The following is a 19,175-nucleotide window of genomic DNA, read 5'->3' on the forward strand; positions in this document are numbered from 1 at the left end:
TCAATCTGTTGTATGGAGTTTAGTAACGCAGAGAAAAACTGTGTGTACTTAAAAGAGGGAGAAAGACACAGTCCTGATGGAATGGGGTCTGGTAAAGTGCTGCAAGCTTACAGTACTCCTACCAAGTAAACATCTCACAGGACCAGGCACCCATGTATGTTCAGACACAGTGGGAGGAAAATCCACAGTGAATTGGAGCTCTGCATGCTCCTCACTCACTTCCTCAAAGCCTCTAGGTTTGAATTTGTAGTACAACTCAGTCCCCAGTCTCCCAGTGTGGCACAGTGTATGAGAAAGCTCCATTCATTCCTCAATCATATTCATGGGTACAAGAAGAAGTAGTGAGCATGGATATTCCTCTGAACGTTTCCACATTCAATCAGCACACCCTAGACATATTAGGAGAGGAAATGAGTCTCCACTCTGTTCTGTCAGGGTTGCCCTATTTGGGCTGGAGTAAAGAAGAAACAAGTGGAACCACAGTTTTTTAACAAAAGACCCCAAAACTATTGGATTATTAAGCAGAATTCCTAAACAGATGGGTTTCTATTTAAAATACATCAGCCAGTGGACATCTGAAATTATCGTTGATGTTGCTCCTGGATTCTTGATAGGTAAGATCTCTGTGTTGGTCACATTATTTGTCTTCTTCTGTTCTGAATTCCTGTGATAGTTTATTTTCCTTTCTTGTTTTGGCTTTTTTCTTTGACATTCCTGAAGTCTCTGTTTAATTTGTTTTCTGCACTTTTCTTCCTCTGTGTATCTTCTCTCCCCCCAACATTCTCCTTGTTACCATTGGTCCCTCTTTCTTGGAATTTAATTAAACTTGTACTGCATTTTGCAGTCACTTGCTCACTGATTTATCATTTCTCTTTTTCAGTGAGTGGAGGCATGGTGGTTCTTTGAAATAAACATTTACTTAGAAGTTGAAGAATGGTTTACTTCTAAATAAAACCACAAGACAAAACAAGGCCTTAACACACATTCAAACTATCAAAATTCATCAATACCTTCCTCCATAGATTCATAGTCTTACATCTCCTGAAGGAATGTGATAAATAATATTTACACATTTACATTACTTTCTGCCTGGGAAGGAAATGAATGGGGGAGTTATTGTTGTTTCCATAGAGCAAGTGTCCCATCCTGGAAGCTGATTTTCCAAAGGGCATGTAGGTACGTGTAAAATGCTCCTGCCCTACTTTGACATAGACACTGAAGTCAAGGCAGAATGACATCTGCGACCTTGACATTAGTAACTGGTAATATGAAACTCACCCTTTGTGACACTGGGATTGACCAGGCTTTACCATGAATGCATTCATTGGCCATTACTACACTATTTGTTCAAAATTCCATCCAGATTTTAAGTTCTTATATATGTTGTTAACAAAATGATAATACAGGGAGATTATCAACTGCAAGCACAAGAAATCATCAGAAAACTGTGCCTCAACACAAATACAACATTGTTCTATAAAATACCATGGATTCAGAAAGCAATTGTAGTTGTAAACCCAGTTAAATGCTTTCTAACTTAGGTGTGTAATGATGATCTATGGATTTTAAGACTCTCCAGAAGTTGAATTTCATTATTAAATCAATGAAATATATAGGAAACCAAGTTTTCAAACCTTTGTCCGCTTCTTCTTAATACCATGAAGAGTTTTTGCCCGATCCTCTGGTGTTACATCTGAATGACATTCTGGTGACAAATACACAACTTTACTTAGGCTCCTAGAACAATTATATGGGGTACTCTATCCGAATAGAAAGGAAACCCTCTACTAATAATTTGTACATTCCCAAATACACGTTCACAATAAGCCTAAATTTTTGATGAGTGTTCATCTCTAAATTTATATTGCTCTTTCATGGGGCTGGGTATTGACCTTGGATTGAATGCAGAGCTTGTGCGCACCTGACTAAAGCCATGCAACTGAGTTTCATTCCCAAACTTCTTATAGTATTTCCAGACCCTGCCTAGTACTGTGCATAGGCTGGCTTGATGCCCCCTGTGTTGAAACTGGGATTGCAGAAGTGTTGAATGTTCCTATCATTTTTTGGCTTTAAAGAAAATACTTCTACTGAGCCAAAGCTTCCCCAGTCCACTTGGGAATGCAATGACAATCACTAGATTCAATGGGCATAAGGATTGCAGATGATTCAGCACCCAAAATAAAAAACCCTCAAAAATGTATATTAAATATACAACAGACATCTGAAAATTCACTTTTCACTCATCTCTATCTGATAATAGAAAAGTTGAAACAAACCCTGTTCATTATTACAACTTTTTAATTGATATGTTTATAACTTTATAAATGATGACTGTCCCTAATATCTGACAAATTTTTTATTCCTTCTGAAAAATGTCTTCTCTAAAGACTCTCTGTGCTAAATGAAGACTCTTTCCCTCTGTCTGTGTTTCTGTGACTCTTTCTTTAAGCTTCTGTAAGGTTTCAAGCTTTTCTAACAAAGTAAACCTACACTGATGGAGAGACATGTGACCATGAATTGAAGGACAAAAGAGGGACCCTGCATCAATGAAAACAAAGCTGATATCAGAATATAAGAACACATAGATCTAACATATGGTATAAGAATCATTTCACCCATCATATTATATTTGTGTGTCCCTTCCTCTACTTGCACTGCAAGTTCAGATGTAAACTGTTTCAATCATGGTCCCAGGGATTATACAGTTCTTGTCTCATTAAAAGAACTTGTGTGCACTCATCAGATCTGATATGCAATTGTAGAATGACAGTTGAGAAAAATATTTTTCTCTGCCCATACATTTGGGGGACATGGGCACACTATCGATTCCTATGTCCTCTGGTTTAGCCATGTTGTCATTTCTTGATTTAGCCAAAGGAGAAAACATAAGACCCACATCTACCAATCAATGTATCAGAAGATAAATAGTGAGATGTGGTACTTGCAAGGGAAAAGAAAATGAACTGAATTGGAACAGATTTATCAAATATCACTGAACATTTAGGGTTCAAGAACATTGAGGTGTTTACCAAAATGACTATTCTGGTGTTCAAGGGTAAAGCTTGCAATGCTCTCTTTTTAAAAAGGAGTCCAGTTTAACAAATGTGAGTTTCTAAAGACTTTTCCTGAGATGACTTTTATGTCAAATTGCTCTCAAACATGGAGAATGGAGCTCAGTTAAAGCACACACCTAGTGCATGCCCAGGACCCTAAGCTATATAAAAAACAACACCAAACCAAAATTTAAAAAAAAGCTCTCTTTAATGAAACACTCAATTTTCTAGAATAATATGCACCTCATGTCAAAAAATAATGAGATATAACACAGAAACCAAATGCCTGGTACTTCTGGCAGGTGAAACATGTAGCTGTAGTTATCAAATGATACCAGTCCCCATTTCTCCAGTAAAATCAAGACTAATGTAAATTCAATTCTCTACTGAATGCAAATACATGGAAGCAAGATGAAATGCTTTCCTTTTCTTCCACAATACCCTCTTACAATTGTCAAGAGATGTGCTCAGCTTGAATGCAATATTAATGCTTCCTGTTGATCAACCTCTTTCCTGAAATATGATCCAGTGGCTCCTCCATGAGATTTTTCTAAAGGGAGGTCCACTGTCTGGCTAAGCCTAATGTATTCTGGGGAATTGGAGTGTGGGAATCACCTGAGAATATGTTAGAATTGTAAAACAAAGACTTACTGAATCACAATGTGCTATCTGGACATGGTCCCCAACAGATGGCTCACTCACATGTCAGTGTGTTGTAGTCTCTATTGTCTTTCAGTTCCTCTACCTTAATGTACTACTTAAAATATCACCGCAGATAACTCTGGTTCATGTCCCTCCATGTGAAGCTCTATAATAAGTTAGTAACTTTCCAAAAGACTTTTTCATTAAACTCTGACTTTGAGAATCCCTCCACAAACAATCTTTATCTCTTACCCCTGCTATTTACTGACCCTGACAGTGCCATATCTCATAAGTTCAATGTGATACACACAGGTTGACCATATCAGTTTGTTTTTTAATTATGGTCAACACATCATTTCTCCGTGTGATCAGAATCAATTCAATGATTTTCCAAGCGTCACAAAGACAGAAAAAGTATAAAAAATTCCTCTACATCTCAAAAAAAATTTGGTCCGTCAAACTTTTAAATTCAATGTTTTCTCACAAATTGAATGTTTTACTCTTTCCTCTTTCCAATATTTGCCTTCAAAGACCCTCCCAACACTGTAGAAATTGAATTTTTTCACCAACACTAATTTTTTTACTCTGTGTCTTCCTTGCTTTCATCAATTTTTCTACTCTACTCTTTCTTTTCTCCAAAATTATTTTCTTCTGAGCATCTCTTGGAGAACAACTGATAAGTTACATTGTATATCAATAACCCTCATTTAACATAATGGTTAAAACTACTGCTCTAAAATTTATTCCCTCTAGATTATTTCAACTCAAGACAGTGTCATAAGCCCATTGCATCAATTAGAATATACTAGGACAAAGATTGTAGTAGTGGTCCCACATACAAAGTGCTTATCATATATATTGCTTACCTTCCACATGTTCTTTTATCCTCTGCTCTCCTCCTTGTTTAGCATTACCAGAGGATTGCTGAAATGAAGAACATGAAGCTTTTTCAGAATACTCACAGAGACAAAAATATTTCTCAATCACAATTTAAAGAGAAATACAAATATATTTCTTTTGAAAACTGTGAGATAAAAGTAAGTAAACCCCCAAGGAAAACTGAAAACTTCAGAGCAGAAACTCATCCATGCTCACCAGATTCTGGGAAACTCTTGTTATCATATGGAAACTGAGAGTTTCAATCCAGTATGAAGCACAAGGACACATATTCACTGACAACCTACTAACTGATGTTCATATTTCCACAAGGACCTCACTTCAACAACCCTGATGCTCTTTAGCATCTCTCACCAATAAAGGATATTTATTTCAAACTGATTTTGACAATTTTTTATGTCAGCAAAAGGAATTATGCATCATTATATATTGAAGACAATTGAATCAAAGAATGACTTTGGAATCCAAGTGACATAAATGGTGTAAAACAACAAGTTGCAATGCATTATGTTAGACAGAAAGGGAACAGTGTGTCTGTTGGTTTATTTTGATCCTCTAGGGCTTAGAAGGCCAAAACTTTTTCTGTGAATCAGATGAACAAAAGTCATAGCACTGCAAAATATGTTTGTATATATTCCCATTACATGACTGTTCATACCCATGGAGAACAGCATGCAAGTAATTTCATTGAATAAATAATAATGAAGTGGAAATGCAGAAGGACACAGTGGCACAGTAGAACACAGAACATAGTGAGTGCTCACTGGTTGGTGTGCAGCTGCACCATTAAGTGAATACAGCCATGGACAGAACCCTAGAGGGCAACTGCAGAGAGCCAGTGACAAAATGAAGGTCAGGGATATTGCCTTTTAGAATAACCAAAGCATCAGTTGCAGAAATGGCATGCTGCAGTGCCAGGGAAAACTGTCTGAGTTGCTGAGGGAAAGCTGCCTTCTGGGGTGCTTAGTGGGAGAATCCCAGAATTATCACTCAATCCCTACTCCACTGAAGTCCATCAGTTGCAACAAGAAGAGACTTGGATTCTGCCTAGGATGTCAAGAATGTGATGTGCACTGACATTCTTCTGAGCAGTTTCTCATGGAGCAAGGTCAGGAGACTTCTTCACTAGAATTGATTTTTTCATGGATTCCTTCCTGGGATTATAGGAACCATGATCCTGTTTTTTATCACAATGCCCAACTGTGACCAGAATTCACTGAGACATGATGCATTCAGACAATGTATGAAGCTGGATCTAAAAAAATTAAGGAAGGCACAAATCTCCTCAGAGCTCTGAACAGCTGAAGAAAGGGACAGCTGTCAAATTGGGGAGAAAAGTGTCATGCACTTAATTTTCTCAGGTGACAGAAAGCCAATGTTGCTCCAAGAGGAATGCTGGTGCCCAAAGCTACACATAGGTGAGTATATCAACACGTGTGAAGTCACAACCTCCATTCTCACAGAGAGCTGGCAAATTTAATTCACACTCACCACTGAAGCTGTGCCACAGACATCCCTGGCAATTCTGAGAGATGCCTGAGGAGAAACCACCTGAAACAGGCTCTCCTCCTAGCATTGACTCTGTGAGGAATCAGGAATGCTTGCATTTCTGATATCTACAAAACTGAGTGGCCACCTATCTCTAAGGGAATCGAGGTTGAGAAGCCTCATAGTCTGTTCCCAGCAGTCAGAATGACAGGGATGTGCCAAAAGCTCAGGACAGAAGCAGTTTGAATATGAAATTTGGTCATCTATTGAATGGAGTCCAGTGAGCAACCTCCCTTTTCAAACTGGTGCATTGAGTTTAGTAGCACAAAGTAAAACCTGTGTACTGCCACAAAGGAGAAGGACACAGGACTGCTCAGATGGTGTCTGATAAAATGCTGAAAGCTTGCAGTACTCCTACCAAGCACACATCTTGCAGGACCAGGCACCCATGTATGCTCAGTTATGAGCACTGCATGCTCCTAACTCACTTATGCAAGTCCTCCTTGTGTAGAAACTCTACTACAACTCAGTCCCCAGGCTCCCAGTGTGGCACGGTTTATGAGAAAGCTCCATTTATTTCCTCAATCATATCATGGGATCAAGTGGAAGTACGAGAATGGATATTCCTCTGCAAGTTTCCACATTCAATCAGCACACCCTGGGCAAGTGAGCAGAGGGAATGAGGCTCCACTCTGTACTGTCATGGTTGCCCTATTTGGGCTCAAGTAAAGAAAGAACTAAAGGAACAACAGTTCTTTCACAGAAGCCCCAAAGCTCTTGGATTATTAAGCAGAATTCCTAGACAGATGCGTGTCTATTTGAAATACATCAGCCAGTGGATATCTAAAATTATGGTTGATGTTGCTCCAGGATTCTTGACAGGTAAGGTCTCTGTGTTGGTCACATTATTTGTCTTCTTCTGTTCTGAATTACTATGATTGTTTGGTTTCCTTTCTTGTTTTTGCTTTTCCCCTTGGCTTTCCTGGAGTCTCTGATTCTTTTTCTCCACTTTTCTTCCACTGTGTGTCATCTCTCTCCACAACATTCCCCTTGTTACCTTTGTTCCCTCTGTCTTGGAATTTAGCTAAACTCCCATCCCATTTTGCAGTCACTTGCTCATGATTTTTCATTTCTTTTTATCTGTGGTGGAGGCATGGTGGTCCTTCGAAATAAACATTTACTTGGAAGTTGAAGAATTGTTTACTTCTAAGTAGCAGCAGATGCCAGTGGTGATTATACATAAAGATGTGCTGGTGAGTAACCCTAGAACTTTGGTCATGCCCATTTGACATTTTTTCACTGACATATAATCCCTGCTTCTGAGTCATCCAACAGAGAAAGCAGTCATCTGAAAGGACCCAAATATAAAAGTGCAAGAAAAAGCTATGCTAATGCATGCACAATCCTGAGAATAAGTATAAAGATCACTAGACAAAAGAATGCCTTAACACACATTCAAAATATTAAAATTCACCAATACCTCCATCCATAGATTCATAGTCTTACTTATTCTAAAGAGATGTGATAAATAAAATTTACACAATTATATTTCTTTCCTACCTGGGAAGAATATGAAAGGGTGAGTTATTGTTAGTGCCCTCAGAGGAAGTGTTTTAGCCTGGAAGCTGATTTTCCAAAAGCAGTTGGGTATGTGTAAGGAGCCTCTGCCCTCCCTTGACCTAAACACTGACTCAAGGCACAATGACATCTGTGACCTTGACATTAGTGACTGGTAATATGAAATTCACCCTTTGAGCCACTGGAATTGACCAGTCTTTACCATGAATGCATTCATTGGCCATTACTACATTGTTTGTTCAAAATTCCATCTGGATTTTAAGCCCTTATATTTGTTGTTAATACAATGATGATAGAAGGAGGTTATCAACTGCAAGCACAAGAAATCATCAGAAAACTGTGCAACACCAAGGTAACATTGATCTATAAACTACTACGGATTCAGAAAACAATTGTAGTTGTAAACCCATTTGAAATGCTCTCTGACTTAGGTATGAAATTATGATCTATGGATTATAAAGCTATTCAGAAATTGAATTTTGTTACTAAAGCAAGGAAAACTATAGGAAACCAGAAAGTTAAAAAGACAAGTTTACAAACCTTTGCCCACTTCTCCTTAGTGCCATGAAGAGTTTTTGCCCCATCCTCTGGTGTCACATCTGAATGAGGTTCTGGTGACAAATATACAAATTTACTTAGGCTCCTCAGAACAGTTATAAAAGGGGGTTCTCCATCAGAGTTGAAAGGAAACCCTCTAATATTAATTTATTTGTAACTTCCCAAATACACATTTATAATAAGCCTAAATTTTAGATGACTATTCATGTCAAAATTTATTTTACTCTTGCATGAGGCTCAGAATAGTCCTGGGACTGAATGCAGAGCTTGTGCACACCTGGATAAAGCTCTGCACCTGAGTTTCATTTCTAGGCCTTCTATAGTATTTTGAGACCCTGCCCCTGTACTGTGTCTAGGCTGGCTTTAATACCCCCACTGTTGTAACTGGGATTGCAGAAATATTCAATGATCCTAGCACTTATTGACTTTGAAGGAAATACTTCTACTGAGCCAAAACTTCCCCAAACCACTTGGCACTGACAATCACTGGATTCAAAGGACATGAGGATTGTAGAAGATTCAGCACCCAAGGTAAATGTACCCTCAGAAATTAATTTTTAAAATACCATAGACACATGGCTATTAACACTTGTCATTCTTCTCTATCTCAGAATAGAAACTTTAAAAAAAAATCCTGTTCATCAATATGACTTTCCAAATTGATATTTTTACTTTGAAATGAAGACCCTGTCCCTTATAGCTGACATGCTTTTTTGAATCCTTCTGAAAAATGTCTTCTCTAAAGATTCTGTCTGCTGAATGAAGACTACTTCACTGTTACTATCTTTCTGTGATTCTTTCTTTGGGCTTCCATAAATTTTCAAGTTTTTCTACTGGGCCATAATGATGCAAATTGTACACTGATTCTTTATGTATATATCCCTTGAGCTTCACACAGGAGACCATTCATTCACCACATCTGTCAGTGTTATTTATATCTTTAACCTCACATTTAGTTTGTGATTTTCTTGTAAGTACAAACAGAGATAAATTTTGTGGTGGATGATTTTTCTACAAGTCAAACTGGGCTGAGAGTTAAAGTATCAGGATATCAGCCAAACTAAATAGTGGATGAGATCTTGGAAGGCCTTACAAGAGAGAATGGCAGCTCTTAAATTTCAATGGAGTCAGTTTTTTTCTAAAATATTCTGAATGGTGATGAGGATTGCCAGAGGATAGGGGAGACTAAGGAAATAATAAGGACAATCAAACAGAACACATCCTATGAAAGTTTCCTATATAAGGTTAATAAGTTCAGGAATGAATAATCTCAAAGAGTGGTTCACAGATGTATGTGCACCAGAACAAAATTAATCTATGTTATGGGTGTGATGGAGATGAGTGGTATAAGCATATGTGGAAAAAAAATGAATAAGTAGAAGGCAGAAGTGCAATACAAACAGGACTTTGACTTCAGTGGAAGTAATATATCCAGGATCAGTTATGTGTGAAGAAAGAAGTTTCCCTAGTGAATGAAAATACAAACCTGGGTGTGTGGAAAGGAGTCTCTGTTCACAACTAAATAAAACCAAACATATCAGATGAGATGGGAAATGAATTCCTTGAACTGTTTAAGTGACTTCTGTTTATCGTTGGTTATGTTTTGATGCACCTTTCTATTTTGAGGGAAATCATCTAGGTGTTTTATTTGGAATGTCCTGCAAGTAGTATCTATGAGACTCCTAAACTTGTAAGAGAGATCTGGACATAAATCTCAGTGTTAAAGCACATAATTAGCATGCAAAAGGGAATGAGATTGAATTTCAATTATAGACAACAAAAAGAACAGAAGACAAAAGGCTGCAAACAAGAAAAAGTCTGGACATGCAGTATAATTCATAGTGACTTCTCTGGATCCTGAATCATTTTTCTTTACACTGTACAACACCAAATCTAACAGTATAGGGGAAATACAGTAGAGTAAATCTGTCATGGCTTTCCTGTGGACATATGAATCCAGAACAGTGAATCTTCTTATCCTGTATATTCACAATTTATCTAAAATCATATATTATTTAACTTTGTTAATATGATCCTGACCACATGAATTATCATACACACAATGTAAAGTGTGAACATATGTACAACACACACAAATCAAGTACTCAATAGACTGGGTGTCATATTGGAAAGAATATTATTTTAAATGATGAGCTACCATATTTACTAGATTGCTGTCAAACTCCTAAGATCACAAAAAGCTTTTGCATCACTCATATAAAAGTTTATATTGGTGCCCTCTGTCCACCTCTCCAGTAAAGATTTATAAATATTGGGGGGGGGGAATTAATGTGTAATCATTCATCTCTGTGATGTCCTAAGAATGTAGTGACTCCAACATAGAAAAGAGAAGGCAGATGTATCTGAGAAAAAAGTATTTGACTGGTCTTTAATGAAGAACTACCATTAAAACTCATGAAATTATTCCAAAAACTAGGAAAGGAGGGAAGCCTTCCAATCTCATTACAAGAAGCTTGTATAATCCTGATAGCCAAATCACAGAAAGACATGCAGGGAAAGAAAACATCAGACCACTATCCTTGATGAATATAGATGCAAAAATTCTCCATAAAATACTGGCAAATTACATTCAAAAACACATTAGAAAGACAGTGCACCATGATAAAGTGGGTTTCATTTGAGGGATGTGAGGTTTTTTCAACATACAGAAATCAAAAATGTAACACATCACATAAATAGACTTAAGACAAGAACCACAGGATCATCTCATGAGATACACAATAACCATTTCACAAAAAAATTTGGCATACATTCAATTTAAGTGCATGGGAAAAACTTAAGTTAGTTGAAACATACCTCAATGTTGCAAGAGCTAGAGAGGACAAACCCTAGGTCAACATCTTTCTCCATGGACCCAAACTAAAGGTATTCCCTCTAGAACAGAAACAAGGAAGGAATGGCCACTGTTACAACCTCCAATCAATATTGTCCATAAATTTTTAGCCAGAGTAATTAGGCAAATGAAAAAAATTAAGAGAATATGAATAGGAAAACAAGAGTTCAAAATACCATTTTGCCCATGATATGATTCTATATTTATAAGACCCAGTAAACTCCACCAGTCAACTCCTAGAATTTATAAATGAATTGGGCAAAGTAGCAGGATAGAATATTAATGCACAGAAATTATTTACATTCCTATAAGCCAAAGATGAATCAGCTGAAAGAGAAATTAGAAAAACCAGAACATTTAAAAGAACTTTCAAAAAATAAAAGTTAGGAATAAAGGTAACAAAAGAGGGGAACAGCATTTTCAATGAAAACTGTAGACCAACAGAAAGTAATTCAGGAAGCTCTGAGAAGTTGGAAAGAGCTCTAGTGTCCTTGGACAGGCTGAATTACTATTGTCAAAATGGCCATATTAGGAAAAGCAGGACACAGACACCTAATCCACAGGAAATTAAATCAAAAATCAGTAAATGGGTGGCTGGAGAGATAGCTCAGTTGGTAGAGTGCTTGCCTTTCAAGCATAAGGTCCTGAGTTCAATCCCCAGTACCACAAAAAAAAAAAAAAAAACAGTAAATGGGATGACATTAAATTGAAAAATCTTCTCTATAGTAAAAGTAACATTTCAAAGAGTATGAAGGGAGAGCTTGCTGAATAGAAAAAGTCTTTCCCAACTGCACATCAGATAAAGTGCAAATTTCCAGGATATACAATATCTCAGAAAGCGGAACACCAGAAAAACAAACCAGCCAGTCTGTAAATAAATGATGGAACTGAGCAGACACTTCTCAGAAGAAATAAGAATGACCAACATATCTGTGAAAAAATATTCAACCTCACTAGTAATCAGAGGAATCCAAATTAAAACTGGACAGAGACTCCATCTCACTTGCATTGGGATGCAATGATCAAGCATTCAAATAGCCACTAAAGTGAGCAGGGATGTGGGGTCAAGCATGCACTCACACATTGCTAGCCTGACAGCAAATTACTGCAAGCAATTCTGGGAAGTAGTATAAGATTTCTCAGAAAACTGGAAATTGAACCATATGACCCAGAAATCCAACTCCTCAGTGTATATCCATAAGATTTAAAATTAGCATGCCACAGTGACACAGCCCCTTCAACAATTATAGCAGCCCCATTCACCATAGCTAAGCTCTTGAACTAACCAACATGCCCATCAACTGAAAAAACAGATAAAAGAAACTGTGGTATATAAAAATAATGGAATATTAATCAGTCATATGGAGGAATGACTTCATGGCATTTTTCAGTAAATGGATGGTTTGGGAGAATGTACTAAGTGAAACAAGGCAATTCAAAACCAGAGTTTGAATATTGTTGTTGGTATGTGTTAGCCGACACAATGTGGGGAGGGAAAGAAGTAAAGTTCAATAGATATAACTAATGGGAATGAAGGGATGGATGGAGAGATAGGAATAGGAAATACAGTAGACTAAATCATGTCTTCATGATAATATACATGAAAATAAATGACTTCCAGCATCAAGTCCACCCACAGGGATGGGAACTTAATTAGAATAAAGTATATCCCATGATTGTATCATTTTATCAAAATGGATTTTCTCTCATGAATAACTTAGAAGAATCAACATACATGAAAACATTTTTCCTTATCCTTGTACATATTTATATTTCATCATGTGTGCAAACATGAACATTGGACTTACTATGTCAAATCTTTCCCTCAGATTTAGAAGAAGAAAATGAGAATTAGGAAGACAAAGAGTGCCAACAGTTCACATGTTTAAATATATTACTTTTGAGAGAATAGTTATATGAAATTTACCAGAGTGAAGTATCCTTATATTCTTCATCCCAACTAATTTCTTTGGAAGAATATCCTGCTTTGTAGTGGTAGACTGGATGGGTTTGGAAGAAAGATATGAAACAAATATCATATATTTATATAGTATACACTTAATCATTCATGATACAAAGCAACATGTAATTACCTTCAAGTCAGGAATTTTCTCTTGTAACACTGAAAAGCAAATGGCACATATATCACTGAACGACAATAGGACAAAACCACTTACATGTTCCTCCTGAATCACTACACAGCTGAAACACATGCTTAGGTTTGAGGATAATTAGTTTCTGTGAGTTTGCTTCTTTGTTGTTACTACAGTCAGGTGGTCAAAACATACTGGGGAATATCAGGAATAGAGGTTTCATAAAAAATGCAGTTAGCATTCCAAAAGTCAAATTATGTTTCCAAAGTTAAAAAAACAATATAAAGGAATGTGTACCTAGACCAATGTAAACCTACAGAAGGGTGGTGAGAAATGTGCACACTACTTGAAGGACAAAAGCAGGACCCTGCATGGAAAAAATCAAGACTGATGTGTGAATATGAGCCCATAGCTCTAAAATACAGGATAGGAATTATTTCGTCCACCATAATATCTTTGTGTGTCCTTACATCTATTTGTTCTGCATATTTAGAAGTACACAGTTTCAATAATCGTCTTGGGAATCATACAATATATTTTTCATCACGGAAAATTGTCTTTACCAATTCAGATATGGAATTGTAGAATGACAGTTAGAAAAATATTCTCTTTCCATACCTTTGGAGGACATGGACACACTGTCCATTCTTATATCCTCTGATTTAGCCACCATATCATTTCTTGATCCACCCATATGAGAAGATATAGAACCCACATCTGAAAAATAACATAAAAGAAGGTAAGCACAGAAATGTAGTGCTCACAAGGAAAACAACATTAACTGAATTGGAACAGATTTATCAGATATCTAGTGAAAATTTCTGTTTAAAAAACTTTGAAGATTATATCAAAAGGAAAAATTTTGTTTTTGAATTAAACTTTGCAATGCCTCTGATGTGAACTTTTCAACATTTTTCCTGAGATTACCACATTATCCAAAAATTAGCTCTCAAACAATGAAGAAGGAGCTCAGTAAAAGTGTATGGCCAGAGCAGGCCCAAGGCCCTAGGCTAAAGAACAAACACCACCAGATACAACATGGAAAAATAGCTAGTTTTAATAAAACAGTCAAAGTTCCTAAAATAATATGCACTTCATGTCAATAACAAAAATGTAAAACAGAGTCCCAGTGCCTGGTACTTCGAAGAGAGGAAACATGTAGCTGCAGTTATGAAATGCTGACAGTACCCATTCTTCCAGTAAAATCAGGACTACTATAATCTTATCTCTCTACTGAATGCAAATACACCAAAGCAAGATGAAATGCATTCTGTTTCTTCCACAATATCTCCTTCTAGGTGTCAAGAGACATGCTCTTTCCTGTACTATGATCCAGGGCTCCTCACTGAGATTTTCCTAAAGGGACAGCCATTCTCTTGCTACTCATAAGGTAGTCTAGGGAGCAGGAACATTGGAAACACCTTTAGAATACATTAGAAATGGAGACACAAAGACTTGCTCAACCAGAATATACATTCTGGAAATGGTCCCCAGTAGATGATTCATTCAAGTGTTGGAGGATTGTAGTCTCTATTGATTGTCTCTCAGTTCCTCTACCTTAATGTACTACTTCAAATATTGTCACAGATTACTCTGGTTGATGTCCCTCCATTTGAAACTCTATAAGGAGTCATCAAATCTATGTAGGACTTTTTATCAATCTTTGACTTTGGCAATCACTCCACAAACAATCTATTCCTCTTTCCCCATTCTCTATTTCACTCTACCAGTATCTCATGAGATGTTCAATGACATACACACAGGTTGACCATATGGATTTGTATTTATCTATGGTCAACACACCATTGCTCTGTGTGATCAGAATCAATTCAATGGTTTTCAAACAGTTAGACAGGAAAACTATGAAAAATTAATTTACCTCTCAGACAAGCTTTGGTCTGGAATCTTACAAATTCTTCCTGCATCTTAAATGTCTTGCTCTTCCTCTTTCCAATGTTTGCCTTCAATATCCCTCCCTCCACTCCACACACTGGTTTTCTTCCCCAATATTTATCTCCTGTGCTCTTTATCTTTCTTGTTTTCATCACTCGTTCTACTCTCCTCTTTCTAATTCCCAAAATTTCCTTTGGTCTGAGCATCTCTTGAAATAGAAGTGATAATCTACATTCTATAGCAGTATTCCTTATTTAACCTGATGGTTAAAACTAGTGCTATAAAACTTATTCCCTTTATATCCTTTGATCTCAAGTATTAGAATATACTAGGACTCAGATTTTAAATAATGGTCCTGCATAAGAAATGCTTATCATATATGTTCTTACCTTCCACATGTTTTCCTATCTTCTGTTCTCCTTGATTATCATCACCAGATAAATGCTGAAATAAAGAATATGAAGTTTTTTCAGATGACTCTCAGAGACCATCTGGTAAAGGTAACATCATTAATGTGCAGCATAAAGAATTGTGAATCGCAATTTAATAAGCAATCCAAGTTTATTTTTTTTTAATCTGTGAGATAAAAGTAAGGCAAGCCCCTATGGAAAACTGAAACATCTCAGAGCAGAATCTCATATAAGCCCACCAGAGTCTATGGGACTCTTATTTTCATATGGAAACAAAATTTCAATCCAGAATGAAGAACAAGGAGACATATTCACTGACAACCTACTAACTGATGTGCATATTCCCGCAAGGACCTAACCTCAGCAACCTTGAAACTGTTTAGCATCTCTCACCAGTAGATGATATTTAATACAACTGATTTCAATAATTTCTTATGATTGTACCAATGACAAAAAGATTAATGACCTAAACCAACCATGGTAAAAAAGATGGCTAAAGGAATAAACTTAAAGAAATGTTTTCTAGGAGTAAGTCAGTTTTACAAGGTAAGGAAGGAGAAAGAAACAAAATAGGACATATGACTGGTCAATTGACTATGAGTTTAAGCCAATAAATGAAAGAAATTAAGAGTTGGATATAATAAGAAATACATCAAAGATATTTATTCATATATACCTTATGACTCATTATTATTATATTAGACTTGCTTTTTTCTTAGTAATTCTATAATAAAACATTAAATTTTTTAGAATATAATAAATTGAACTTAAATGGTTTCATCCACTATCTGAATCTGTAACATTACTACCAAAATAAAAAAAAATGGGAAAAATATTTCAAATATTTCCCTCTGAAAGAGAAATACTTTCAGAATGGTAAAGTTTAATGTGGAGCTTGAGAAAATGCATTTAGTAGCACATTGGTTGGGTCTCAAAAGGAGATATTCTGGTTCCAAATTTCATATTTATAACATTTTCTTCAATTGTTTTTTGTTTTTCACATTAATTCATGAAAACTCACCTGACCTTAAACATCCTAAGCCTTGAAAAAGAAGATAATTTAAACCACATTTTTAGAAATTCAATAGACTTGATTATTAGACATACCATGTAGACTATATTAGGATACTTCATTATCTACAAATCTATTTTTCTACACATTGATTCATGTCAAAAATATTAAAAATATCCCAAACCTTATTCTAACTACTCCAGGAGATATACAAATATGTTTTCTAACCCCCAATACCTCATGGCAATGGAAGAGATTTGAAATGAATATGTAAATAATAAGTACAGAAACTTCTCAAATATGAAGTCTCAGAATGTTACATAAGACCTTTGAGTGGCTATTTTAATACAATACAATGCAAAAAAAGTTCTAAAAGTTTTACCATACAGTTATTGAGCTTCTCTGTTTCTAGAAGTGGTTATTATTTTATACAAAACTTTTATTCTTCATTAGATGATGAGTTTTAAAGCACTTAGTAGGAAGACTCAGGAAGCATGATGCTATATCTTTGTAATGTAAGCATTAAGAAACAGATTCTAAATACCTACATTGTCACAGTTTATAATATCATTTTAGTGTAAATGCAGAACCAAGAACAGAAAATGAGAAAAAATATTTTTCTAAAAATAATATGGTACTAAAATATATAGTCTCCAAGAAAAAAAGTATATGCAATATACCTTACATCCTTCAAATTATGTCCTCAGGGAAATTTCATGAATACTACAAAAACTAGTTCAATGCTTAAATATATATTTAGGTATAAGTATCATAAAAGTAATTTAAGATAATTTAAAAATCACAGTGAAGTATATTTATTCAAATACTCCTTACCAAATTTAATATTTCCTTTGCAGTTGGAAGGTTTTTCCTAATGTAACTTTTCTGTATGTGTTTTCCAGTCCCAATTATCAGAAGTATTTAAGTGAATATTGGTATAAAATATATATTAATAAAGAGAAATCAGCATAATTCTATGGAGTGGTTTCTTCTGAGCATATTTTCAAATAAACTGACAAGGAGATCATTGATTAACTTTAAGAACAAACACCTCAAAAGCCAAAATTCAAAGCAAGAAAATTAACTTCATAAAAGAGCACTTTACCTTGGTATCAGATTGATTGTTGCCCTCATCTGGTGTAGAATCACTAGGACCAGGTTTATCAGAACATCTTTAGAGTAAAAATAAACAATAAGAATGGGTCAGCACAGATTTTCAAAAAGTAAACTCTGGTGAAAGTTTAAATGCAATTAAATCAATATTTCTTGATGATATATTAATAAAATTATAACCTCTTTTAGAAAAAATTTACTTCTTTCTGCCTCCAATGTTCCCAGTCTATGAAATACTCAATGGAGGAGTGTAACTCCATTTCAAAAAGTGACAGCCAATATGTTGGCAGAACCTGAGAATAATTTATCTTCACAAACTGGTCTGGTCTTGAAAGTTGAACTGAAAATCCAATGAATGATCAACATAATTTTTATTTCCTGAACTGAAAACAGTCTCTAATAACCCAAGGCAAGGTAGAAAGATACTTTTCTCTGTTTCTCTATCCCTAGATCAAAGAGTAAGTTGAGAAACTCCAAAGTGGCAGTCTTGGTTCTTCAGCATGGAAACTCTCTACTAAAAAGAGCCTATTGCTTCTCTTTACCCACAAACAGCACAGGGAGTTCCCTGAAACATTTGAAATGCTTGAAATTTGAATGTGCAAAAGTCAAAGAATGTATGTATATGTTGTTATTTGAAATAATTTTGCTAGACAGACTGAAACATTATAAATCTTAAAGCACTATCTAAATATCTTCCTTCTTGTTGGTGGACACTCTCAGGTCCGTCTTCTTTAGGACTCAGTGGCAGTAAACAAATAAATCTATATCCTATGAAGATCAGATTCCAGAGAGAAAATTGGGCACAATTGACTCAATATTGGAGTTTCCTTTCCATGTTCCTAAATGGTGTCTCAATCACTGGCCTCAGTATAAGCATGTTATCAACTACACAACTGAAGCTCCATGATGGCTTAGGAATGACTAAGCCCTAACCTTCATGTGCATAGGAAGGATATCACTGAGTTGGGGAAAAAAAGGTAAAAGTGAGTGGACATCTGCTCTGGGCCATAGATCCTTGTAAGCTAGCAACTTCAATTTCCCTCATGCTTGAGAGTTTCTTTGCCACCCTCAAATTCCTATGTGCTTTGGAGACTCCCTCTGCCCAGTGGATCAAATTATTTTAACCTCCTTCATCAAAAACCTTGAAGTTTGTCAGTTCCTATAATTAAACAAACAAGAAATTGTTGACTTATCCAGGATGCCCTTCAACCTCCCATTTTAATATGCCTTTCTACATAGAACCTGATATTCTGGGTCATTAATTCTTGTTTTGTCTTTATCAAACTCATCATAAACTCTAATATTCTGATCATTTTTCCAAACCCTCATTCCTACCCAACACAGTTCCATTGTTGTTCAACCTTGCCCTTTCTCTGTGCCATTCTGATACTGCACCACTGAGGTCTCTTCCTAATTCCATTTTTATCCTCTTCACTTGGGTATCTAAGCTAACTCTCCCATTCTGTTAGCAAAACCTTCACCTAAGAATAGAAATAAGAAAGAGGAGTAAATTGGAATTAAGGAACCCAAGTTCAAAATTTCATTGTTGCCATATTCTGTATCAGAAAAGTTTTCTTAATATCT

The sequence above is a fragment of the Sciurus vulgaris genome, assembly GCF_902686455.1.
Source record: "Sciurus vulgaris genome assembly, chromosome: 4".
NCBI lineage: Eukaryota > Metazoa > Chordata > Mammalia > Rodentia > Sciuridae > Sciurus > Sciurus vulgaris.